The sequence below is a fragment of the Acanthopagrus latus genome, chromosome 18 (assembly GCF_904848185.1).
Source record: "Acanthopagrus latus isolate v.2019 chromosome 18, fAcaLat1.1, whole genome shotgun sequence".
In the NCBI taxonomy this organism is placed as follows: domain Eukaryota; kingdom Metazoa; phylum Chordata; class Actinopteri; order Spariformes; family Sparidae; genus Acanthopagrus; species Acanthopagrus latus.
The window spans coordinates 29,022,504-29,049,766 of NC_051056.1; the positions used below are offsets into that span (position 1 = coordinate 29,022,504).

Here is a 27,263-nt window from a genome sequence, read left to right on the forward strand (position 1 = left end):
GCTGAATGATACATGGGGGCTAAGTCCATCTAGATGAGGACCCTAATTTAATTCCTGATGTGCCGGTACTCTACTGTTCAGGCTATCAGTTGCCATTTTGGTAGGAGTGCTTTACAGAAAAGAATTGTATTGATTGAGAAACGGATGGCTCTAAGCCTTAGCTACCTTTGAATCCATCAGACAGCTGCCAGGGAAAAAACCCATTTCTATAGGGTATAACTGAACTGTTATACTGCACTATGCTCCAGTTTAACATATCTAATGGATTCATGGTGGAATTATAACAGCATGCACAACACTGAAAGTAGTCCTTTCTAAAAAAACAAAAACTTTAACAATAGTGTAGTGGATTGTTATGCACCATTGTTGCATGGTCTGCATGAAGTGCTATTTGACAGTGCTTACTGCAAACATTTATATAAATGTGACCATCGTGGCATCAATTATATTGAATTGTTTCTGTGGTTTCAGGTATAGCCACATCTATATGGGCCATTTTGTTGTTATATTAAAGCTGGAGTTGGTAAGACTGAACAGCAAGCTACACTTTTAATGTATCCAACCAAAGAAAATCCCATCTCCTCCCTTCAGGCAACTCCAGAGCCACTCCTCGAAAACACATGAACACACACTGCCTGATTACACTCACTACTCTGTGGCCGGCCGACTGGGAGTTGTGTGTTAGTGGCTAGTTCGCTACATTAATTAGGCTCGCTTAGCTTTTAAGTCCAATAGATACATAAATTAAACAACTCTGTGTAATGCCACATTTATATGAACACAAGCAAAACAGCCATCACGAACCTACTTTGGTCAAAAAGCATATCTGGATTTACAGCATGTTGTTGTGGATGTGATTTGTGCTAACTGGATTAGCTGCTAAATGGCAGTTTGCTGCTACTGCTTACTGGATGGGCAACAGGTGACAGATTTAAAAAAAAAAATGTGGGGATATTACAAGATTTTGTACAAATATTAAAAAAATGCCTATAAAGTAACATACTGACCTACCCTTGCTTTAAGAGTGTCTTCTACACACATGTCTAATTGACTATCCTCACACATTGATTTGCTGACATTTGTACTAACATTGACTTTTTTAACAGGCGGCCTATAAGCCACCACTTTAGTATAGTTGGAAGAAACAAATGCAGGATGAAAACTTACAAAACAGCTTTTATTAGTAAAGGTATTGTCCAGTATTAAAAGAGTTATGCAATGTCTATGAAAAGAAGAACACAAAGAGACGACAAGTTACAAGTTGCCCACAGTTACTTTTACCACTGAGGAGTTGGATTTTTCCAAGAAACACGAGTAAATGACAGGCCTGCATTTCCTGGACTTCAACACTAGTTTGTATCAGAAATTAAAATACTTCTAAGCCGAAGAACGTGACAAAACTCCCTCGTATCCCAAAGTGCCTGAGGATAGTCACTGTAGTCCACGAGAGCAACTGTGACAGTTATTTAAGGACATGTTGTGTGGAGGTTATATTTTTTATAATTTTCTGAGGGGGTGGGGTCTGTCCTGCTTTAAGAATTATTCAATCACCCACAGTTTACTGCATACACACTTGCTGGTCCCATCCAACTGTTTGTGATCTTGTGTCATTACTCGGGAAATCTTGATGTATTTCAGGTGAGTATATAGATCCCATATTGCTTCAACTTAAGCATTTTTGAGAATGAACCTCAGGTCTCATCTATCAGTGACTGGCTCTGCCTTGTAATGAATGTCAACGGTGAAGGTACAAAACAATCTAACACATTGACACGTGTTCTAGTGGTATCATTTGTGACTTTTTGGTACTGTTTGGCCTTTTGCCATGCTAACCATTAGACCTTTACAAAAATCATTAACCAGGGTGATGTGAAGAGCAATGTAGTAATCTATAATCTCTGTCCCTTTATCTGGCTGCTCAATTTAATGACCATGCAGGTGTTAATGATGATGGAGACCAAGACCGGCTCTGGCCAAAGAGCCATGAGCAGAGCGTAATGGGGTGAAAAGCTTGCTTTGGGACAAAGGTAAATTATGGCCCTCACAATCAATAGCAGGCATGACTGAAAGCCAATGGGGCTTTACTCCAGTGCTCATAATAACAGGGAGGCTATCCATTGATTGGTTCTCTTAAGCAATGTTTTTGCCTATTGCTATTGGGGTTATTAAACCCGGCATTATCAAAATAGTTCTACAGTAACTGCAAAAAGCACAACATCGTGTGGGTAAATGAATAGCTAAATAGGTGAGTAAGTAACTGAATAAAGATGAACTTTACAATGCAGATCAACATGCTGACAAAATATTCCAAATTAACTCTCTTTAATCTTTAATCATAATCTATTAGATGCAATCAACCAAGATGGTGAACTAACAACAGCCAGTACCAGTAAATTAACTATCATATTACATTGTATCAGTACCACTAAAAATATCTAATTGAAAGAATGAAGCTGATTGGAAAATTGACCACTTGAATCTCATATTTAAGCAATAAACAGATAAAGAACACAACTATCTTTCCTCTTTATTGTAGTTTAACAGGAGGACTTTTCGATGAGGCCATTGTCATTTTTAGCAAATAGTCATTTAGATAACGGAAGTATCAAGAAACCCCTAACCTTACTCATATGGAGGTAAAAATGGCAGTGCAGATTGTTATGCATGTCTCCTTGCTCATGTGGAGTATTTAGTCTATCAACAACAAGACATTGTGTGTATATCTTACACGCCACTCAGGCACAGCTGAATCTAAACGGATGATGTAGACACTTAACCGATATCCTGCATGTACTTATAAAATCAGCTTAATGCAGAAGCTTAATGGTGAGTTATGAGTAATGTAAGTAAGATGGAATCCATTGAAAAAAGCATTGGCATTAAGAGGGATAAAAACGAAGCCTGGCAGAGAGCACCAACATTACTGGCAGACGGCAACATTAGTAGAAGCTGAATACATTTTGGTTAAAATCATTTGCAGTAGCTTGTAGTGTAGTGTTACTGCTTATCAAAGCCAGTTTTACTCCATACTAAATTTGATTAAACTTTCCTTAAACAACTGTGTTTTCAAGAGTATCTGCTGAACGATCTTCTAAAACTGTGTAATCATAATCATATGATGTTTCAAACTAAAGGATAAGTCTGGTAATATCATATGTGTTATTTTAATCAAATCCCATTAAAAGACCAGGTGATACTTTTATCTGACTTTTCTGTCTTGTTCGTGATTTCCATTTTCTCTCTCTACATCTTGGAGACGATCCTGCAGTTTGCAGGAGGTAACACTGTCAGAGGAACTATTTTACTTGCTAGCACTTCATTTGGTGTCTTAGCATGGCATTTTGCGCTGCCATTAAGGATTTTAACTCATTATTCAGCCAAGGAGTATAATTATTCCTGGCCTTTTTCTTTCGTGGAGCATGTTTGTCAGCTAAATTGCCCATAATACTTGTGACTCATGCTACAGCTGCATGAGGATTTGATTCCTTAGAAACCTCTGAAAACTGAACTTTCAATAAATCAATAATTAACCTTTTAGAGTTTGTATGACCTGAGAAAGAAGATACAATATTCGCATTTCTTCAGGCAACTTGTTATACTGGTGTCATGATCCAATGATCCAAACCAATCTTAAATCTAATATACACCATAATCAATGAATCATCATGAAAAAACAGCTTCAGGCTTTAGTGCATCAGTGCCCCCAGACACATTTATGACACGCATATCTTTCTTTTTGTATACCTGATAATTGCTCTTGCAGCTCCATTCACATATTTTGGTTCCTTCATCTGTTTTCAAGATTGACTTAGTAGACAGCATTCAAAATCTTGTTCTGCCACATACACAAATCTTTTCACCATTTGCACAAAGTAACACATTCTCTCGGCATTTCATTTTTATGTTATCCACTAAGGTTCAAACTCGATTTGTGGAACACTACTGCATGTTCCTCCAAAGCCTCTTACTTGGTTAATTAATTAGTTATTAATAATCCTTTAGATGGTAGTCCTGATTGAGTTTGTGATGCCTGTGGTTACTGCAGCAAATGTGTTTTGATAATGATCCCAGAGCACCTTACAAAACGATAAATGTGTTGACCACTGAGGGCAACAAACATCCAATGACTGGATACTCTGTCGAAAAGGCTACAGAAAGATTTCAAATCATATATCTGTTTAATCATTTATCTATCAGGTGTTCAGATCAAAAACGGCCTTGTTGGACTGTTTTTGCCAGAGCTCTTTCCTTTGCTATCTCACCTGTGCAGCAGGCCTGGCCTCATTCTAATGAATGATGGTTGTTTTTTCTGCACTGGACTTAAGTTGGTCTAAACATGGCCTTAGGCATATTTCTGCTTTAAGCTTAAGATAGCATTACAAAGACATGCTGGTGTTTAGCAGGTAATTTGGATGGAATTGAACACTGTCTACCATTTTAGTTTAACTTGTAACTAAACTGCAGTTCAGTTGTACTCTGTGTGATTGCTTCTGTAGGCACTTGGTAAAATTTCTGAAATTATTAAATGGCACTAGAGTAAAATCGCCAAAATTATTACAATTCATAATTTCTGTACCAATTGTTATGGCAGAGTCTTTGGGTTTTGGACTGTTGGACAGGCAAAAGAAGTAATGTGAAGACTTCACTTTGGGTTCTGGGAAATTGTTGAGCATTTTTCACAATTTATCAATAAGCAATTAAATGTGAAAAAACTGCAGGTTAATCAGTAATTAAAAATACTGAGTTACAGCCGTATATGCAATGGATATATAATTTGCCACTTAACTACTTTGATGCTTGTATGCACTGTGCCTCTGCATGTATGAGCTAAAGTTGGTTAAATGGAATTTCTAATATGCACTGTTCAAAGGCCTATTTGAATTTGACTGATTTCAATGCCTGTTTTGCTTCCAAACATGAAATTCAAACAATGACTTGAAAACAGTGGAGGTTAGCACTGTCACCTCACAGCAAGACTCTTATTCTAACCTTAAAAAACAGAGTGCTGCACACAGTGCAGCCTGTGCTTCCATAATAGCTCATATAAATATGACCAGTTCTGAATAGCTCCCTTCATTACTGTTTCTACCTTCTGCTATGAATGAAATAATAGAGGTCTTTGTAATAAACAAAGATATTCCCTGGTAGATCACTAAAGAAACAACAAATCCCTGAGTAACAATGCCATTAGTATTAGATCTTCCAAAACATTGGCTTGATCTCGAAAATCTGAGGTTCGCCCACGCAGGAGCTGATAAATGCCTTCCTGTCTCACCTCAAAAGAACATGTTCTTGTACCACTCTCCAACACAACGTTGGAGAAAAACAAATATAAAGCTTTTCTGCCTCCATTCTCTGACAGACACGCACACTTTTAGACAAGAAGAACTTCCAGAGGGACTTACTATGGTAATTCAGACTAACATGAACCCTCATATTGCTGTGAGGCTGTTACTGCTGACACCATCACCAAATGAGGCCCCAAATGCGTCAGTGTAATTAGATGCTGTCCACACGACATGCTCATTAATGTGCATATTAAACCCCTCTCCCTCCACCTTACCCAGTTTTGAGGAGGTAAACATAAACAAATTCTCAAGGTGTTGAGGGGTTAGCTCATTAGCCCAACCATAAATGACAGCAGACATAAATGTTGAGATCAGACAGCTCATATTTAGACCTTCACAAATATCAGGTTATATATATTTATATATATTTTTCTTCTGACACTGTTGGCCTGTTGTTTTTCTTAATTTGGGTGACACTATATTGTCGGGCCTGAGTACACTGTATCATAGAAAGCCCATTATGGTTGAAGCTATATATTCCTTTCTCGTTGTCTGAAAGAAGAAAGGGGGTGCTATTTCTGCAGGTAATTGCTGATGTTAATCACAGTCATATTTGAGAGAGGGAAGAACCTCTGTCATTCTTTTAAGCAAGCAAAGCCAGCGGTCAGCTGCCCCTTAACCACAAAGAGCTTCACTGACTAATTACTGCATTCCAGCTGCCTACACTCTCCAGAGCACTCTCCCAGCTTCTATACCCGGGCACTTCTCTTGCAGACTCTTCTGTAATCACCGTCAGCCCTTATTCAGTTGGGTAAGACCATTATGTTTTCTTGAGATCGTGCCTCTGCCAGATTGTCTCTGCATGCTTATGAATGTAAATGTTTTGAATTGAATCCAGTAAGAGTGACTGACCAGGTGGTGGGATATTTGTTCTATCCTTGTCTGTGTTAACCTAACATCTGTGCCTCTGTTAAATTACTACTCAAAAATAATAGATCAACTAAAAAGAGGAAATCCAATCACTCCACCAGCTCTTACACACCACAGACATCCATTGAGATGCAGAATTAATCTGACTTCATGTTGGAAATCCAAATCACATAATTTTACTTAGAAATAGTACATGGCATATAGTAAATACAGGTGTTCATGTGTCATGCCTTAACATAATGCTTGAGTCAAATAAACACTTTCATATTAAAATGTTTAAAAATAACCCTACTATAGTCTCAGGGTGTTTGATTTGGTTTTCTGTCACTGCAACTTTCTAGTAAACATTACATGGTAAATGGTAAATGGACTTGCATTTCTATAGCGTTTTTCCCATCTGCTGACCACTCACAGCACTTTACAACACTTGTCATACTCACCCATTCACACACATTCATACACCGATGGTAGAAGTTAACAGGCAAGGGGCTGACCTGCTCATCAGGAGCAATTTGCGGTTCAGTATCTTGCTTACTTTGGCTTGCAGTTGGGGGAGCCAGGGGATCAAACCACCACCAACCTTCCAATTACTGGATTCCAGAGATACAGTCAACCCACATGATACGTCAAAGAGTGAGTAAGGATGTCAGGGAATTCAATGAAATGGAAATAGAACATTAAAGGACACATATTAAGAAAAAACTCTCTTTTCAGTCGATCATATTCCTTCTCTAATATTTGTGGGCATGACATTTTTGGTTTAGAACTAACTGCATCTTAAAAGAAAAAAAAAGAAAAAAACAACAAAGACAATAATCAATAAATCAATTAATCGTATGATAAATAAAAATGAGCTCGATAATTTTGCTGGCGTCAATAATTTCAATTTGCGCGCTTGTTTGTTTTCCTCGTGTCTCTCATGTGAAGCCTCTTGTCAGTCACTCTTTGTCTCTGTATGGGGAGTCGGGCATTTTTGCTAACAGTCCTTTTTATTTATTGTATCTGGTTGTTTTGTTTATTTATTATTATTATTATTATTATTATTATTATTATTATTATTATTATTATTATTATTTATTTTGAATATTTAAAATGTCTTCTTCACATTGCAATTCCAATGATAAATATTCTTTAGAAATAAAAGTTTATTGATCTTTGAAATGGTGTACTTGCATTATTCCATTATCATTATATTAGTTGAAAAATGGTCTCAAAACGACAACATGATCGTTTATCACAATAATTACTGGGACAATTTATCATCAAGCTAAATTTGCTATCATGACAGGACTAGACATGAGCTAAAAATGTTGTTTCAGGCAGAGGGTCCATGGACATTACTGGCATAATCACGTGAGATTTTCATGGGCAATGGTGGTTGTTAGACAATGAAGACTACACATCCCATGATTCTGTACTACTTCACAAAATCATCAAACTAAATCCCTAACAGCAAAAACTACATACTATGCATTCAATAGGCTACAAGATTGCAGTCAGAGCCATTATTTGATTAGTTTCAACTGAAGCGCATGAGCCAGACAGTGGTCTGTGAAAGACAAGATTGGTAATCTGACTTAGATGTCAAATGTGGAGCCAATTTTCAGTGAAATTCAATAGAAACCAGTAGAGGCTGACAAAGGAAATACCACTGATCTGAAGAGGGAGGGAGACCCTGGCAGGAGTCCACTGCAGCATTTAAGAGCAGGCCAGCAACACAAAATTGGTTCCCAGTTCCAGTGACTTTCTACACCTATCCATCCAAGCTCTCTATCCAATTCACTTCCCTGCATGGCTATGCTGCAGAACAACAGTATTGATTCTTCTTTTGTTTCCATTTTTCTTTTTTCTTTCCTTTCACGGTGAACAATCTTTCTCCCTCTTTTTTTGGTCGTCTTCTCGAAGCAGTGCTTTCATCTGCGAGGACAAAGCCAATGTTTGTGTCCACACATCTTCTTAAAGACTTTATTGTGTAAACTGATTGTTTTCCCCAACCGTAATTCTTTTTTTTTTTATTAAAGAGGTCCACCAATGATGTCTGAGGGTCATTACGAAAGTTAAAAAAATAGCTAAAAAATCAAATGCTTCAGAGATTCAAGATTGTCAGGTTTGGTTTGATTTAGATAATAAAGATAATGTTCAGCTGAGGGACAATAATATATTTTGCAAACTGTGTTTTGTTTCTTGCATGTTGCTCCAGAAAATATGAGTTAAAACCAAACAATTTATGTTTTTGTTTTTTTCCCTTTTTCAGGGACAAAAGACAGTGTCAGTTACCTTCCCATCCCAAAAACTTTCACTCCAGTACATTTAAAAAGAATGACCACGGGTCTACTGTTGAGCCACGCCAGTCGGTTGTGTCCTAACATCCTGAAAACAATCTATACAGGATCCTCTCCCTTCAGGCACTTGGGAAGCTCACTTTAAGACATCAATACTCTGGGAAATGAGACACAGAGCAATGGCTTGAGAGACTGAGAAGTTAGACGGCTGACTGAGATGCCTTACATCTTACTTAAGGTGTTGCTGCTCAGTGCAGTAGAGTTCATTGAGTGAACCGACTTCTCTCTTGTTAAAACATCAAACCGACAGGATGTAAAGCCAAAAGGCAACGATGGGGAATCAGCAAGACAGGTGAACTTCTTTTCCCTAAATGAAGTAAATGTTTCTTTTCACTCCAATTACTTTTAGCAACAATCAGAGATCGTCTAGGTTTCTATATAAAATGTGCATTAATCTATTGACAGGCATCCAAATTAACCCCAATATGTTGAATAAGATTATGGATTTATCTGGCTTTTCATTTTTACTAATGTATGTCTTTTGGGTACTTTTTACAACAATGTATATAACATAGGTCTAGTAGCTTTTAGACAATATACTTTACCAATTATGCCTTTAATTGGAATGATGTAGTGATTCCAGGGCTGACCTGAATGCTTTTAGGTGTTTAACATTGCAGGTATTAATGTCCGACTACTTCAAACCAGTTGGGATGTTTCTGAGTGCAACCCTCCTACAACAGCTCAGTACTCGGTCCCCCGTCAAGTTGGCTTTTGAGAATTTGGAGGCGGAGATGGATTAGACAGTGGCTGATGTCTCCCCTGCTGTCCTTTTACTCTCTTACCACTTGCGGTTATTCTAATAGCAGTGAGTAAATAACGATGTAGGTTACCGTATAGCTGTCAAAGGTTTGAATATTTGCAAGAAATACTCACTGAAACTTTGAAGCCCTAACAATATTCAGACAAAATTAAACTTACCTTTTGACAGCCTGTCGGCATTGTTGATACACAACAATGTGCTTCAATTAACTCAAGCTTCTAAAATAATGTTAAAACAGTTTTGCTCCTCTTGTTCACAGCCAAAGTTATCCTGGAATACATGAAGACAAGGATTAATCCGTATGTTAAACATTCAGATAATTTCCCTGCCTCTCTCCTGGAACATTGCACTGTCACTCACATGTCAGCCATTCTGTCCTTGCTGTCAACCCCTCTTATTGTATTGGAAACAAAATCGACAAATGTACTGAGAATACAAATCAACTGGCACTAAAAAGACAGAGGAGGGACTTGGAGATAGTCGAACTAGTCAGTGATAAAAGCATCACAGATTAGTCATGACAAATGGCCTACAATCTATTAATTTCCAATTCTATCTAAAACTGATGCAGTTATGAACCACAGCGGTGCAAAGGTTGAGCTCCTCTGACTCGATCTGATGAATAGATGTTATATTTTCTCAGATGCACAATATAGTAATAACAGACATACAGTTGAAATGTGTCACAGTCAATGATTGACGATGAGTTCCGACAAAGAATACATCATCTCTGCGTCCACTACAACTCTCTGCAATGATTATGTTGTGACAAAGGCCCAATGTTGTCACTACATGGCTGCACTCTGTCATCACTTGAGCTCCAATGTACGCATTATCTATATAGTCACATGTACCACAGCAGGCAAGAGAGATCTGGTGCACTCTGTCAGTGGTATAGAGAGACACTGCAGCTCCAGCAGCTCTAACATCTGAGAGAAAACAACAGCAAGTATGAGCGTAAATTTCACTGTGCCAGATCGATGAGATCAATAATCACTTCTCTTGCACATTCACTTCTAAGTTACTGCTGAGAACAGCTGTCAATGGCTCCAACTTGCTCTACACAAACGACACTTTCATGTGTTAAATCTGTTTGGCACACACTGTTATCAGGTGGCTGATGACACACACATGATCTGATAAACATATCAACCATAAATTAAAAAGTTAAAAGGTGAATATTCACTTCCACAGCTGTAAGTAGAGGCATCTGAGCTGTTTTTAAAGGTGAGGTTTCAAAGGATATTTCTGACTTACTTCCTATGGCTAATGCTAAAATTGTCCATCTCTGCTGTTTACGGAAAGGCAGCAATGTAAATTCTAACTCTATTCAAGTTTCCTGTTGATCTATATAGAATCTAATGCCTTTCATGCTCTGCCACCTTTTCACCTGATGGCATGATGCTGCCGACTGTCAGCTCCCTGGAAGAGCCTCTGATGTGGCAACTTATGCTCTACAGCTGCTGCTGGGTGCCTGGTGCTTCTGAGGTTGGGAAGTGATGATGATGTGTTGAGAGAGAGGAACTAACGCAACATGCAGTTTTGCATGAATAGGTATGCAGCAGGTGGCATCAAACAGATTTGTTGTCAGCACGCCAACGTAGATTTTAGATGTATTAAAACATGTTAGACGTTACATGCAGCTGTTTCTCGACCCACAAATATTTCTAAACATTTGTCTGTCTGCTGATTCCTGTTTACATGTATATTTTTAAACTTTTGCTGTTGCTGTTTAGATTTTATTGTTTATCTGACTGCTTTTGTGTGATGTTCTTGTTCCTTCATCTTAAACATTTCTCAGCTACAGTAGCTTCAGTGTGTGCCTGTTGCTTGTGTGCTAGTATTCGTGTAATGCTTGTGCCATGTGCTTGTATGCAAGTGGTGGATGTGTTGACATTCTTAAGACGTTTTTCCAGGCATCCATTGTTTAAAGGAATTTATGTTTGACTTACTTGGCCCATTAAGGTCAAATGCAAATAAATAACATATCAAATGCTTTTTTTCTGTTGTAGTTATGTCTAATCCTGACTCTGATCTTTTGTTGGAAAACTGAACTGCAAAGGCACATCTGCATTCTTTTCTTATGTTGTCTTCACCACAGTGCATGGCAAATCCAAGCTAATAAAAACATGTTTGCTCCGACAGGATTACAACACCAGACAGGCTTGTCTATATCTTGCTGCTGCCTTTTTGCTTGTGCCCAGGGCTTCATTAAAACCTATCTCAAAGAAAAAAATTAAGATCTCAGTCATCATTCAATGCACAAAGCATCTGTGCCAATCTGGAGACAGAGAAACAAGTTGCATCAGGCATCACGGCTGAATGGAAACACTTCAGTGAAATGTAGGATATGTATAACAAGTACCTCTTAGACAGGGACAGACCAAGTATGGTACAGGGTTTGTTTCCCAATTTCATTGCTTTTATAAATGGAATCATGTTCAACATGCAAAAAAATATACAAAACCCAAAAGATAACAAAAAAAAAGAAAAACTTTAATGTCAAGGTAAAAACAGATTTCTACAAAGTAATGACAATTAAACCTATATAATATAAAAAAGATGATTACATAAGTATTCACCCCCTTCATTCAGTATCGAGTATTAAGCATTAAGCTGTACTATATTAAAAAAACTTTACTTACTTTTCTGCCCTTTACACTGAAGGTATGATATATGCTCAGATTTTGTAAATGGTGATGTTATTGCTCCATGTATCTTATATAATTATGTACGGACACCAGTGGACCAAATTGTAAGGTAATTTGTCGAGGCTACTTAAAGTTACTACTGTAATTTTAGACAATATATATAATTATCCCTTTATAGGCAGTCATGATGAGTACTTTCTTTCTTAGCAATGTGATTTTGGCTTAAACCCATCATGGCACTTAGAGAGGGAACAAAAGCACTAAAATAATTGCACCTTTGCAGAAGCCACTCTAAATCAGAACTATGGAAACTGAGAGGTAATGGTCCCTAATTGTGTGACTTCTCATATCAGCAATTGTAAATAATTAATCATGCTTCCAGATGTGAAGGATGGTGTGATGGTTATATGAAGCCACAAGTACTTCTGCTTTTCATTAGTATAGGTGGCTTGGGGCGTTGCTGTTAATGGTTGATATGGTGGAAATAGCATGAACTGCATAGAAAGCATGAAAAAGAAGTTTAAAGTGAGGTAACAGCAATATACTGACAAATGGATGAGAGACAGGATGGTGGATGTTTAGGTGATGGGTGGCTGTTTTTGAAAGCATTTTTCTATCATTAATTAAGTCATATCACAGAGAAGGATGACTATAATGGGCAGTCCCGGCCAAACCATAAAAGTTAAGCCCAATATAAACTTGCCATTTAGTTTCTGTATAAGTAGCTGCAAGATGCTAAATGCAGTGAGTGTGATGCTCCTTCGGCCCAGGAGCCAAAGCAAAGAGCTGAATGTGTGCGAAAGATAAGCTGTTGTACGTTGTTGCCTAACATTTGCATTCACATAAAGACTCTAAATTAATTCAACATTCAATTCAACAAAAATGTTTTTTGTTTATTTTGTTTTTTTAGTATTAATTTATAATTAGTCACAGCAACTCAGTGTATTGTATATAGTTTGTTTTTCATCAGTGCAGAATGCAGTATGTCACGCAGTTTGTTTGGTATAAATGTATTGTTTTGTTTCAATATTTAAGTAAGAGCAGCAATTAAAAATGTTTTCAAAACTTTTCACCTCAGCATATTGTATTTGTCTCCCAAACACTACAATGCAGGTGTTCAGCGTAACAAATCTATTAAACAGGATTAAAAATTAATAAAAGAAGCTCCTAACTCGAGGGCTACTGGCTCTTGGCTTTGATGTAAGGTTTGTGTAAATTCAAGGTCTTTCCAAGTAAGTGCTATAAATACTAAAACTTCAGCAAATATACTTGACCACATTTCACATCAGCTTGTGTTTGATGGGCCAGTTTCAACAACTGAAACTGGAAGTATATGAGAAAGTATACTTCCAGGACAGAGGAAGTCTAACAACAGCCACTGGGGTCAGAGAAGGTAGAGATAGAAACAACAGAAACATCAGCGAAGGAAACAATCCAAGTCTAACCATCCAATCTGCAACAATTAATAATGTCCAGTATACAAGCAAGCCAAACTTGGTAAGTAAAATAATATATTGTCATGTTGCTGATCATTCCCTCCATTTTAAAACAGAACCTGCTTTAATTAGTTGCGTGATGAGATTACAGTTGGTGGATGGCAGCTGCCTGTGGCCTACAGGCTGGTAGCTTCGGTAGCCAGCAGCGCCATGCGCCCTGCTGTCTCTCTGTCTGAAAGCACCTTTAATCCCCCCTACAAAGCTCCTTCAAAAGACCTCTTTGTATTAGCAACTTCTTTTATGCTTTTTTCGACAGTTTATTACCTTAAAAATTAGTTTAAATAATATATTTTCCATTGTGTTCATAAAGGATAAGATGTCTGGTCACCAATGTCTGGTATTGGTATGTTGGTATCTTGAAGTTAAGTCACATTTGACTCAAGAAATCTTTTAATAGAATCCTCAAACACTGAAGACTTTCACTTAGACCATCGAATAAAGAGCTTTTCTTTGCCCCATTTTATCAAAATCCTCTTTTACATCGATAAACAAATTTTGTTAGCAATGAACCTCATTTGAAACCCTTCAAATAACCTACACTGCAACTGTGCTTCAGTCACAGACTGTGGAGGTGAATCTGAGGTCAGTACCCAAAAATAAATATGCAAAGAACAAGGGCTGTGTTTCAGTTCTTATTTTATCAAATAACACTTCATTGAGATACTGAAAGATTATTGTCTGAGCTAATATGGCAGAATTAGCTTTGTTTTGTATTGATTAGGTCTCTAACTTCATTTCTAACTCAAACAATCATTCAGGATGCTGTAACAATTATCTATGATTTTCTTTTAAAGGTGGAGGATAGATTACAGTTTGCACCTCCATTCTGTCTTCCACACTCAGCATTTTGTATGTCTCCAAAGAATCACAAGCTGCCTGGAAGGCTACAGTTGGTATAGATCATTTTTACTGTCATCACAATACCAGTAACTGCAGGCTAGTAACATCAATGTCTGCTTTCATTTCGTCACACTCCCAGAGCTATCAGATTTTTACCAGATCCTCATGTACCTCAGGCAACATTTCCACCATATCTTTGATCAGTCATTTTGGCGATTAAAGTAAAACAACCTTCTCATTATAAAAACAGCATCAATGTAGTTACAACGAACATCGTTTAAATAATCAAAGAAAAAGAAAGATAATTAATGTGATACTCTGGAATAATTGGCTAAATCGTGCCTCGTTGGTTTTCCATTTCATTGTGCCATGTCCTCTCCTATAACCTTGCCAGTACAATTTGGGACTGCTGAATGGGCGCAGTGGCTGGCATGGAGCTGTGAGCTGCTCTTATCATTTTAAGCACAATGATAGTGATTGGTACAAGAGTGCAGCTTTAATGATTCTGGATTTGTTACCCTGGGCTGAAATCACCATAACCAAACCCTGGAAACCCATTTTTAGCCCTTGGGCCACAAGCATCTGTGCCTCCATTTTGAGACGGCTCTTGTAAAACAAATATAGCCTTCTTGCATCACTGGGTGCAACACAGAAATCTGACATTTATAAAATGTGTCTTACTGATACGATTATGCAACAATTATTCTACAAACATTTGTTGTGTATTATGAGGTACAGAAATTGGGCCACTAGCATACATGTATTTTCACTGCATTTATGGCAGCTAAATGTCCTGCAGATTGAGAGCCTTAGAGAGGGGTGTACAGTTGCGTATCAGAGCCTCAAAGCTAACATTGATTAGCTCTTTATCACATCATTTCATGACATCAAATGGACAAAGACATGTCAAAAGCAAGACTATTTTTTTATCTGCACTGCCTGTAGCAGATTCAAAAAAGCTGTACATGAGAAGAACAGTGCATTCTGTTGGCCTATTTTGAAAAGCCACCCACAGATTCACCTGATATTAATGCACCTGCGGGTGAGTTTCTACTGTATATAACTACCACTTTCAAGAGGGAAACCGACATAGCAAAAAGATGCCAGAAGCTCTTTCAATCATGTCATAAAATGCTCTTCCTTACAAAATACATCATGGTAAACAAGGAGAGGAAGGAAAAATGGCATTATTAAACCATTATTATGTTGCCAAGTCCATTTTCCTGAATGGGAAGCATTCTTATCCTCATATTACCTTTTCTTTCCAGCAGGTAGGGTCCTCCACCTGTGTCTTTTCATTGCACTCTCATAGCCAACACGTTTCTGTCAAAATCTACAGTACAACAAGTCATACATGAAGCCCTGGTGCTATTCCCTCAGGAACATCCATGCTTATCCATGCTAATAGAGACACAAAAGATTAACTTACCATACTGGAATAGAGGCAAGGAACATGTCTGCTTTCTACCAGTAGAGTGGATAGGTGCCTACACAGATTCAGCCTGAAACACACAAAGAGACGACTTCTGTAAGGACAAACAACAATGACTTATGTTATTCCACGAGACAGATGCATCAGAAACATTTGGAATGTCAGGTCGCAGGAAGCTTGTGTCACCCACTCATTGTCCTCCACGTCACAATGACTAAAACCATCAGCAGGATGCCGACATATAGATGTAAATCCTTGACTTTATACAACTCCTGTCAGGGCTACCCTGTATATTCAGGGACAGGGAACATTATTCACACAGCATGGTATAATATAAGCTTGCACATTTATATGTCAGTAAGTTTATTGATTTATTAAGAGGAAATATCCTACAGGACTCCACAAGGCTTTTAAAGTCATTAAAACATTAAATTCTTCTGAACAGAACATACGGTAGCCTCATCTTGTAAAATTCAGAGATATGGACCTCACTTTGAGTTTGTAGCTTGTTATTCATTTGTGAACCTGTCAGCGCTAACATCTTCTATTTGTGATTGTTTTTAATTAGTGATTTGTAAATCAAAATGGCATTCCACTGGAATTAAGATGAGGTGATGTGATAATTTTTTATGTAAGACAATTTTGATTTCTTTACTGGTATATTCTGTTCTGTCATGACAAATGAAGGTGTAATACCTCAGAATGTACTGGACCATTGGGGACAATGTTGCAGAAGAATGAGCAGGGGTTCTTCATGGCAGTATCATATATACAGAAATCTTGCAACAAAGTGATGAATACCCTGAATTGTCAGAAATTTGTATTCATTGGATTAGCCTAAAAAGAGATAATGATTAAACCTGACATATATACCTTGGAGAAAGAGTTGTGTTCATTTCGCCCATCCCTGAAATCATGTCATCAATTCCTTTTACGAAAGAAGCCAAACACAGACAGTTTTGTACAAATTCAGTATGTATGTGAATAGACTGTCAGACTTTTACAAACAACACAAAAAGCACTTGTTGTCATTTCAATTGAATTATGCCATTTTTTTCCCATAGGAAGACTAGCAGCAGCATGGGTTTCTACTGCTGACAGAAATATGCCTCTGTGTAGCAGCATCCAAAACGTCTCTGTCATTTCTCAATGTTTCCATCATTTACACTGACTATGGAATGTTTAGCTGTTGTTAAGAAAAATGCTTTCCAAAGCTAACAATGATGCAGCGATTGGTTTGTGTCCTCATTTAAATTCCTAGCTTTAATATTATTCAATATCTTCTGTTGTGTTTGGAGGTGAAGACAAAAATAATAAGCACCAAAAAACTTCAATCTGCCATTCACTGCATCGCTGCAATTCTGACAGCAATGTTTTGAAATAATGAGAGCCCTGGCTTGGTTTACCCTTAAAGGTATGAGCCAGTAGAAATGAAGATGGCAGGAAAAGTCACAAGCTTTTAACATTTAATGATTGCGTCTTGGCTTTTTATTGGCTGTAGCCTTCACAATCAAAAGGCTAACCACTGTCCTGTCTGTTTTAGTAACAATAAAGAAAGAAAGAAAGAGAGAAAGAAAGAAAGAAAGAAAGAGACGTTGTCCCCTTTTTTGGATCTGCTGGATGATCCTGGCTCTTCTTCACAAAGGGGGAATAATAGCTCTGTCCTGGAAAAGGATTTGGGTGGAGTAAGGGTGATAGGACATGGAGAAAGAAAAGAAGAAAAGGGGATGAAATCTTGAGGATGCCAAGGTCAGCAGAACTCTCTCTGTGAAATGAAATGCTGCCAAACATGCGCACGCACACACACACACACACACACACACACACACACACACACACACACACACACACACACACACACAAACATGTATATAGCAACCCACTGCCCATATTAGCTCTTCCCGGAAGACAACCTGCTGAGAAGTGCTAAATTACCGCTGGGCTCACACTTGGCTTTATGTGGCTGCACACCTACACATACAAACACACATTTCTTCTACATTTCTCTTCGTGTTTTTCAGAACTCTGGTCACGTTGAGATTGTCAACTTTCTAATCTGCCATTGCTGCACTGAGATAGGGATATTCCATGAATGCTAGCTGTCACCAGTCTATACCTTGTTAACTTTGTCCTGCTAAGTAACCTCAGGCGATTCCATATCTTTTGGGGTCATATATGAACTTGGCATGTCAGGGTTAGAAAACTGCTACAGTGTAGTTTATTTCACCAAGAAAGTATTGGTGTTACTGACTTTAAAATACATATTTTCTTTGGCTACTTTGAACAAATGTTTTTAATAAAAGCTCTACAACTCTAAAAACATGCTTACAATAGGGCACATTTCACACATACAAGCTTTGCACCAACATCACTGGCTACACTGACTTGAGTCTAAAAAATACATTTATATACATTTTTTTACCTCCTGCATACATTCACTAATTGCTGTATTAATGCTGTAGGTAACGTACTGATACACTGGCAAATTTCCATCTCTTTTGGCAACCATACATGCTGCCACTTATCTAAAACCATACTGTGAGCTATATGTCAGATGACCTACATGCTAACCCTCCCACTTGCAACTGCTCCTTATTTTTTGTGACTACCAATTTGTATTTTCTACTGTGCTACTGACTAAACTGAACTGTATGTCATGCTTTATGAATTCACATGGTATTTCAAAAAATACTAATCAGCAGTGTGAAGAAAGCTTCTGTCACACTAAAACAACACTAAGTGCACATTAAAGTGTAATTACAAAATTAACTCAAAATCCCTACACAGGTGGTCAAACATCTCTTGATCAGATTGTAATTGTTTCACAGTGTGACACTGAAGTGAAATACGTTTTACATAGTTATAAAGTAGCAGTCCACCCTGACACCATAACAGTAGTCTGGAGGGCATAAGAATAACTGTTGCATGCTGAATGAACTATAAAGGGTTTAGAGGCAAATTTATGTTTTGGGAATATAAAGAATACCATAACTGTGTGTGAAAGAGTGAAAAGAAAAATGGGAATAAAGAAATTACAATTTAAGAAACGGTGCAGCAGATGTCTGCATTCTGTCACTGGAACATCTTTTAAAAAGAAACAAAAATTTTCGACCAAATTACAATAATGTCACTCCGTAACACTCGCTTCGGTAGATGGCAAAATAGTGTGTGTGTGTGTGTGTGTGTGTGTGTGTGTGTGTGTGTGTGTGTGTGTGTGTGTGTGTGTGTGTGTGTGTGTGTGCGTCATTCCACAACGTTTGTTCACACTACATGAATTAGTTGAGAAGTTTTGCCTCTTTACATTTAAGACGACTCCCAGTGCCACACCGGGTAAAAGTTAGCTGGTTGACGAGTCTTTCAGTTCATCACAACTCTGTCTTGTGAAAGTCTGTGAATCAATTTAGAAATTTAGTGCCTTTTTGTTATACGCCCCTCTCATTGCCACACCCACATTCAGCAAACTGTCTTCAACACTAAAATCCTCACACACACAAACACACACACAACCTCATTCCAAATTTCACTCCAAAGCTTTGCTTGGTAAAGGACGGTGAGATTTATGTTGACTAACCAACAGGGGTAACAGCAAAAAACTAACCAGTACATCATCTATCAGCGCCTCCCATACCACAAATTATGACATACAGGTTTAAATCACAGCAGTTCAATGTATCTACATTATATACCATCTTGCTCCATAGAAGCACTGTGAAGTTATGTGAATCATATTACTGTCATTGAATTGTTGCTTTACTTTTCATAAAACCTTGTTACACTGACTAATTGCACATTATGCTTTTATCTTCTTTCCCGTCAGCAGGACTATAAAGGAAGTGATAGGATGCACACTTCCTCCATTTTAGATCATTTCTTTTATTATATCATAAACACAAAGATTTTTCCAATACTGTATACTGCCTTCATGCCCCCGGAAGGAATGTCCTTAAATGTGTTCTAAGAGGTTATTTAGTGTTTCAATATAATCCATATTGTCCATTACACACTTATACTTTCGTCCTCTTATGAAATTTCAATGAGAAACAAAAACATTGTTCTGGTTCGGCTGCATGTTGAACTAGTTATTAGTCTTAAAACATTCATGCTTATTCATAATAAAGGACAGACAGGGAGTATACGGGAAACATTTCAACATCACACGGGTATCTACCCACTATAAGAGTGCCGTTTGTAATCCTTTCAAAGACCTCCCTTAACTACCAAAGTGCCTTTTGTGATTTTTGTGTGCATTGTTTCAATACGGATAGGGAGTTTTGCAAAACATTTAGATTTTGTCACAGCATTTCAATCAATCTCTGCCATCCACTGTCCTCATCAAGAGATACTAAAACTACCTTGAAAAATATCGGTTTATAAATGTATATTTCCTGCCTCCTGATTGCATTCATCGTCATAATTTCTCAGGGAGATCCCTGAAGGCAACAGGTGCTAAATAATTGATGGGCCTGAAAGCTGTTTGGCTCTGTGAGGGAGAGCCTGCAACTCCCATGGGACACAAAAAGCACCAGCAGCTTTGAAATCAGCGGAAGCAAGCAAGCCATCGTTAGAATTAGTATTGTGTTCTGTCATGCCAAACATTTGGTGCTGAGACAATGCAGTACAGTTTCACTACAATAATGAAGCCTCGCAGGCAGAGACATCAAAGGTTTGTCTCGGTTATACAAAGACGATACAGAGGTAGATATATAGTTAAGACTAATTTAAAAGAGAACTACTAACAGTTTCAATACATGTAAAGTGCTGAATCAATACAACAGAATGCATCTTGATGTAGAAAACTATAGGAAACAACACACAGACAAGACAACACAATCATGTTGGAGCAAGTAAATCAAGAGCATATAATTAATGATGCAGTTATCTAATCTTTTTATACAACATAAAAAAACAGTGCATGATCATGACTGGCCTCATAAGTTCTTGATCATCTTGAACTGAAAACTTCAATTTGTTTAACGGGGTGAGAATCCTGATTGGGATGATAGTTGTTCAATAAAATATCTGGAGCAGTCTCGTAAACAGTGTCACCTTTCCCACCGGGACCTTTGCAGATACCTTTGGGAGGTTTTAAATCTCAAGAATCAGTATGTAGGCCACAGCACAAAGGCTTTAGAACAGAAAGAGAACACGGGATACATCCAAGGTTTTTAAATGCCACAGCTGAGACAGATAGTGTCAGAGAGATTTACACACTGCTGGAGTAAAACAGTTTCTTCCAGTAAAGTAAGTATCTGGTACAGTGATGGCACTTAAATGTACAGTATGTAATTTCTACTGCTAGTGCTCTCTCAATAAAAAAAAATAATAAAAGTAAAGGAGCACTGGGTCATGAGAGTTTCAGTCTGTATTGTTAAACCACCACCACTGTTGGCAGAAATCTATCTGCTGTGACTCATGCAGAAATCATGTTCAGAGACAAGGTTTCAAAGTTATATTCACATTGCGTTTAGTCACTTTCGGCAACTTCCTTCATCTCTCTTTGATGTATTATCTAGTGTTTACAGCAACTAGAGAGGGTAAAGGGGATATTTTACATATACTTGGAAAAAACACCATCAAATGCATATAGAGCAGATTTAGTCAGATATTCACTGATAATTAGCTTTCGAAAGAGAGCACTCAAATATTTTAATCACCTTAAATCCAGCCCCCTAGACATCCTCTCATTCCAAAGCTCTCCAGACCCAAAGGCTGAGCTCAGAAGAGTTCCCCTATGTCAGTTGATGTGAGGACTAACTGTCGCCTCACACTGCTTTCCAAACACCATTCAGAGTAAACCAAATTACAACCCAGTGTCAAGAAACCTACTTAGAAGACTAGAAAGAAGAAACCAAAAGCAAAAGTAGATTATTATGTTGTCTGGACACAGAAAGAGATTACAAATGAGCAGAATATCTCAGAATCGTTCTCTGCTTTCTGAGATAATATGGCAATTCACAATCTCCTTCTCAAGAGTAAAAACAGAAGAAAACAGAATATGTGGCCACTGTTCTGCATTCAGTAAATTATGGAAGTTAAATTCTGCCAACTCCAAAATGTCTAGTTGTTGATCAACGTTCCAATGCAGAAATGTGACATTATATCTTGCCCCATGCTGGTGTGAAAAAAAGCGAACTTGTGACGCAGAACAGTATGTGTTACAATGCAGGTAAAAGTGAGGAGAGGAAGCAAAAGCCGCCTCCACTCTTTCCCACAGTGGGTTTCATGCTTCATGTGAAACAACTCACAGTTTAGCAGGAAACAAAAACCAAGATGGCGACATTCACCAAGTAACCCTTGTTTATTTTTACTGACAGCTTGTCACTGTAATGCTGTAAGTGTGTGGTACAGCAAATCTGAATTTTCACTCCAGACTGTGACTGTCACCTATACTGTGTGCTCACGATTTCCAACACAACCGAGCAAGAAGGATATAGAAACAGGTTGTCTAATCATAAACAGCCTCTACCTGTTAATTGGCAGTCCTAGAAATAGACTGACTGCTTCTCATTATTTCACGACCACAGAATTGTATGATAGCCAACCAAAATAAAGATTAATGACAGGAGGTATGCAACATATGCATTTGAAATGGATGCTCACAGAGATGTTGTCTTGTTGAATTGCATCATGTATGATATTATGTGCTGTTGTGTTGATTTGTGTTAACGATCTGTCAGAGACTGTGATTATCTTTCCCTTATGTGATATGAAATACAGAAAGTCGAAAGCATCGATACTCCTTTGGGACTCTTCATAACATAGAAGTACAAGGATGACACTTGTCGAGGCCAGCATGTTTGACTGAGTTGAAGGAAACACCATTTTTGCCATGATAACCTCACAAAAGCACGGCAACCAGACCATTACGGAAAAGCTGGACACAGTGCAAGCACGAAACAGTACAACTACTGAAAACTAATTGTGTGGCATAAAAAAGGGTGGTTTTTTTTAACTATCTATAATTCTAACAAATATAGATAGTATAAAGTATATATTGACTACACATAATCAATATAAAGGCAGCAAAAGTCAGAGAGAAAATTGAGGAATAAATATGTAATGATAATAATTTCATCAGATATGTAATAACTAAAACTAAAAAAGTCTTAATTCGGTATTCCTGCAGAACAGCTCAAAGAAAAATTGCACTACTTGCAAGTATCAGTGGCAGGCTTTTATTTCAGTGGGTATGGACATGACATTTATTGCATACTGATGTGCTGCCAGCTCAAGCAAGACTATTGTGATGTTTGCATTTAAAATCAATTTTTCACACTCCATGAAATCAGCCTCTATACAGTATTAGGCAACTTAATGTCTGAAGAGAAGCTGTATTGAAATGGAAATACTGCAATATCAATATACAACAGATCTGCATAGCCATCAGAGCATGAAGTCTAATCAGAATCATCATATGCTGTGACAAACACACTGTAAATGACTATTTTTCCCTTTGCTCTTGTGAAGATCTTTCATTTTAATGAGATTTGTTGGACTTAATTTCACATGAAAACTATGATGTTCAAAAAAATGCATCACTTGTATTCATGTAAATGACTGCATCATCATTTTACTTCAGACAGTTATGTATTAATGAAAGAATGAATAAGATTCATTTTCACAAAAAATAAGAAGATATATCCAACACCATACTCTTGAGTACTGTTTCACTACATAGCCCACACATTTTCTTTTACTTGTTATTCTGACAGAGACCAGGAGTTATGAGATTGCCTCGTCCTTCTATTTATACATTTTCTAAAAAATACATATATATCTATGTTGTATTGCTTAAAAGTAAGAGCCAGGCTTACCAACAATACAACTGTTGAACAATACAGACTAGAACTCTCAACGATCCAATGCTACTTCACAACATCACCTGACTATGTCTTTAATTACTGTTTTAACTGAGAGATCACAGCCGGCACACTATTATGTTCAAAGTAATTTAGCAATGTTGTGTGAAAGAACATAGTTTCCAGTTTCCAGAATGTTCAAGATTTTCATAAGGAGTTTAATGGCATGATGCTGAAAATCAAGACTAAAATTTCTTGGAAACACCTTCACTGTTCTCAGAACAATCTAAGAACAGTACAACTAAGTTTTTTGTGAGAATAGAGGTAATACTTTTTAACATGGTAATTGCTCGTGATTTAAAGCACTTAAGAAGTTCTAAAAGGTTAATTAAACTTTCCATTAAGTTTCAGATAGTTTTACTTAGGAAGCTCTTTCTTCAGTGCATCAGCCAAATTAACTGCCAAGCGTTTCCAGCATATCAGCAAAGGCACTGACTTTGATCACTAAGCTATACTGTCTCTTGAAAAATGATATGTAAGTGCATTATGAAGAACATCCGTTCTACTGGTGAAGACAATATTTGCTCTCCATCCTGTGAATATGCTCCTTTTTAAAGTTAAGTGTGTAGCATCTGCTAATGCCAGTGAGTTTTAGGCTTCTGGCAGAAATTGCAAAAGCACTTAATTACATATTTTTTTGCTTCTTAATATTGGAATATGTATCAAAAAAGGGCTAAGATTCCTCCACTGATCTCTTGATATGTGTTTGTACACACCGTCAAATAAAGCTAAGTGCTTTAACCTCTAAGTGATGATTTCATTGCATTTATATCTTTAATGCATATTTTCTACCTTGGGCGAAAACATAACAATGAATTGCTTTGGTGTTGAGCAGCATCACCCACTGAAGTTATTTTAGCTTGTCCAGCATGAGATGGCTTTTTGACAGGGCAGGAAAATTGCTCTGAACAATACCAGTGAACTATTTGCTATTAAAAAAAAAAAATTAAAAAATGATGATGACAATGTTTCTGACGGAAGTGACTGGACCATCTGACCCATGTTCAACTGCTGTTCACATGAAACCCTTTGGCCTTCAAGGTTCATATCTGAATATGTTTCTAATACTACTAAGATCATTGTTACTTTGTATCATTACAGAAACTGATCATAATTATAGAATTGTGTTGCATGTTTCAGCAGTTCTCATACATTTTGCCTGACATGAGTGACAATGTTGTGGGTGCTTTTTAATAAACTATACTAAGAAATTGTAAATTGAGAAATAGCTCACACTTACAATGTTAACTTATCTGAGGATGCAAACACAATCTGACACCGATGCTGAAGCAGCCACAGTAGCTGTTGCTCTTGGTAATGTGGCATATATTTTAGTATGTTGGCACTTCAGTGTCAGTGTTTCTTTGCCACTGCTTCTAAGAGGTAACATCTTCAAAGCAGTACCAGAAAGAAACATGTCATGTTTGTGGCAGCAAGTGATGACTGTGTTCACCTTTTCTTCTAATTATGTGCATCTCTGTTTTTATCTGACATCATTTTCAACTGCAGTTATGTTTCTGCCAGAAATCATTAAATTAGCTACTATTTTTCTGATCCCACGCAAGTGGTGAGGATGCCTTAAAGACGGCTATATGCTGCTGATTGGATAGGACATGCTTTAGGCCCTAATGAGGAAATGCAATGAGTTTTATATTGTGCTTTGGCTGTGTTATTGTGTTACTTTGTTTGTTTGCTTGCTTTTTGTAATACAATGCATTATCACATTATGTGTAATGGTCAGAGTTAACAAACAACCAAAATTAATTAAACTATTGGCAATCGAGCAGTCAAACAGTGCAGGGTGCCCCAAGACACAGTGGCTGCCTCTAAAACGTGCACTGTGTGTATAATTGAGGTCCAACAAATTTGTGGAGTTGATTTTGTTTCTCATAAAACATAAACAAAGCAAAGTATTTTAAAGCCTGCATGGTTTATATCCATGTTAAAAAACAAAACAAAACAAGAAGTCTTCTTCTTTCTTGCCTTAATTGGTGTATCGCTGCATTTCTCGACACATTACAGGCTCCTGTAGATCAGTGGAATATTTTGAAGCTATTGGAAGGCACATGTATGCCTCGTAAGCATGCACATGCCAGATGACACAAAGACAAAATGGGGATTGACCCCAAGTTAAGAACAGGTGATTGCCCCACCAGATATGAAGGACAGACATTCAATCAAGATCAGTAGTCTCTGAAATGTAGGCTGAGACAACCACAGACATGCAAGCAAGAAAGATACCCATCTAAAACGTCTATGGAAAAAGCACACAGGGCAGCTAATGCTGCTAAACTGTCTCCACAGTTGCATAGCCTTGGTTTGTCTTATACAAATGACTGGATTTTAAAAAGATGTACAGCTGAACAGTTTGCCTCAGTTCCTGAGTGTGCTGGGCTCAGGCCCTGACCAGGCGCAATTAGACCTCAGCAGCTCAACCTCTACCTTCCCTCAGGAAAAAAAAAGTGACCGCAGCTTGGCTGACTGGGTTAAATGGAACTCAGATAAGACTTCTGGAAAAAATCCAGACTTCCAGGGAAATCCAGGGAGGTAGACTACACCTCTTCATCAGTCACTGTCAAGTGAATGGAGCTCACCTATAAGATAATGATTGATAGAAATCCTGTTTTAGGAGCAAGACAATTTGGATCAACCAATAGATACCGATTGTCCCACGGTGAGATAAAGGACAACACCTCAGTGCATGCAAGACCATGTCCAGATCCAACAGAAGGAATGTACGGCCTCATTTTGAAAATTGTGAACTACTGGGCAACCTAGAGGAAAAAAGAAATTGAAAAAGTCACTTCAAAAAGCCATTTCACTCACTCATCAGCAACATTAACATCCATTCTGATGGTGTCTGCCACTAGTTGTTTTTGCAGAAACTTGCCAATGCCATCGGCTGTCCCAATAGAGCTAATCTAAAGGCAGCTGATTGTCACCAGCAGACCTCTGAAAAACTGCCACAAGGGAGAGACAGAAGCACTGTGACTGGAGGACAACTGAGGCTCAACTAGTGGAAGACAGAGAGATTAAGGAATAAAGGGAACAGGAATCTGAGGATTTTGCCCAAAGACTGACAGCCAATCCAAACAAATAAAAAGAATTCAGTTATTTAACCCACTCACATGAGGTACAACACGGATTGTAACTAACTGCACACTGACAAAAGCAAACAAATAAGCCATTATAGATAATACTTAATGATGCATATTAATGACATTTTCTATTGGATCAATCCAAAGGAAGTGGCCAATGAGTGACAAAGCATGTATTATTAGAACACTGAGCTTTTAAACTTCACAGTCTTGGGTTAATACTGCTGTACAAGCGTGCTTCACATGTGTTCACATCTTCCTAAAACTGTGGAGAGAGAGTTACTTATTCTCTTATATACCCTTATTTAGGGATAGGCAATGTATGAATACAATACCATTATTATGATAGGATACTACACTGTATATCGTCTTCAATTTTGGATATCGCTGTATTGTAATATGACATGAGTGTTGCCTCTTCCCTGGTATTAAAGGCTGCATTGCAGTGGAGTGACCAGACTGGTCTGTTTGCTTTAAAATTGCCTTTACCTGCTAAGTTATTACATTCACGTTACTGATAATTATTTATGAAAATAATCTCAAATAGTCTATCCCCTATTATCT

General features: G+C 37.7%; 1 protein-coding gene across 12 annotated transcripts in view; it reads right to left on the bottom strand.

Annotated features, from left to right (window-relative positions):
- The window catches only part of lingo2 (leucine rich repeat and Ig domain containing 2), a 210,959-nt gene that overhangs the window by 152,288 nt on the left and 31,408 nt on the right, over positions 1–27,263 (bottom strand). For 10 of the 12 annotated variants that reach the window (XR_005071131.1, XR_005071130.1, XM_037077163.1 and 7 more), the window contains one exon: positions 15,740–15,812. The gene's annotated coding sequence lies outside the window, so the exon portion shown is untranslated. Of the gene's footprint in view, positions 1–15,565; positions 15,644–15,739; positions 15,813–27,263 lie in introns of all 12 variants that reach the window. The other 2 variants (XM_037077164.1, XM_037077168.1) reach the window with 1 other exon arrangement.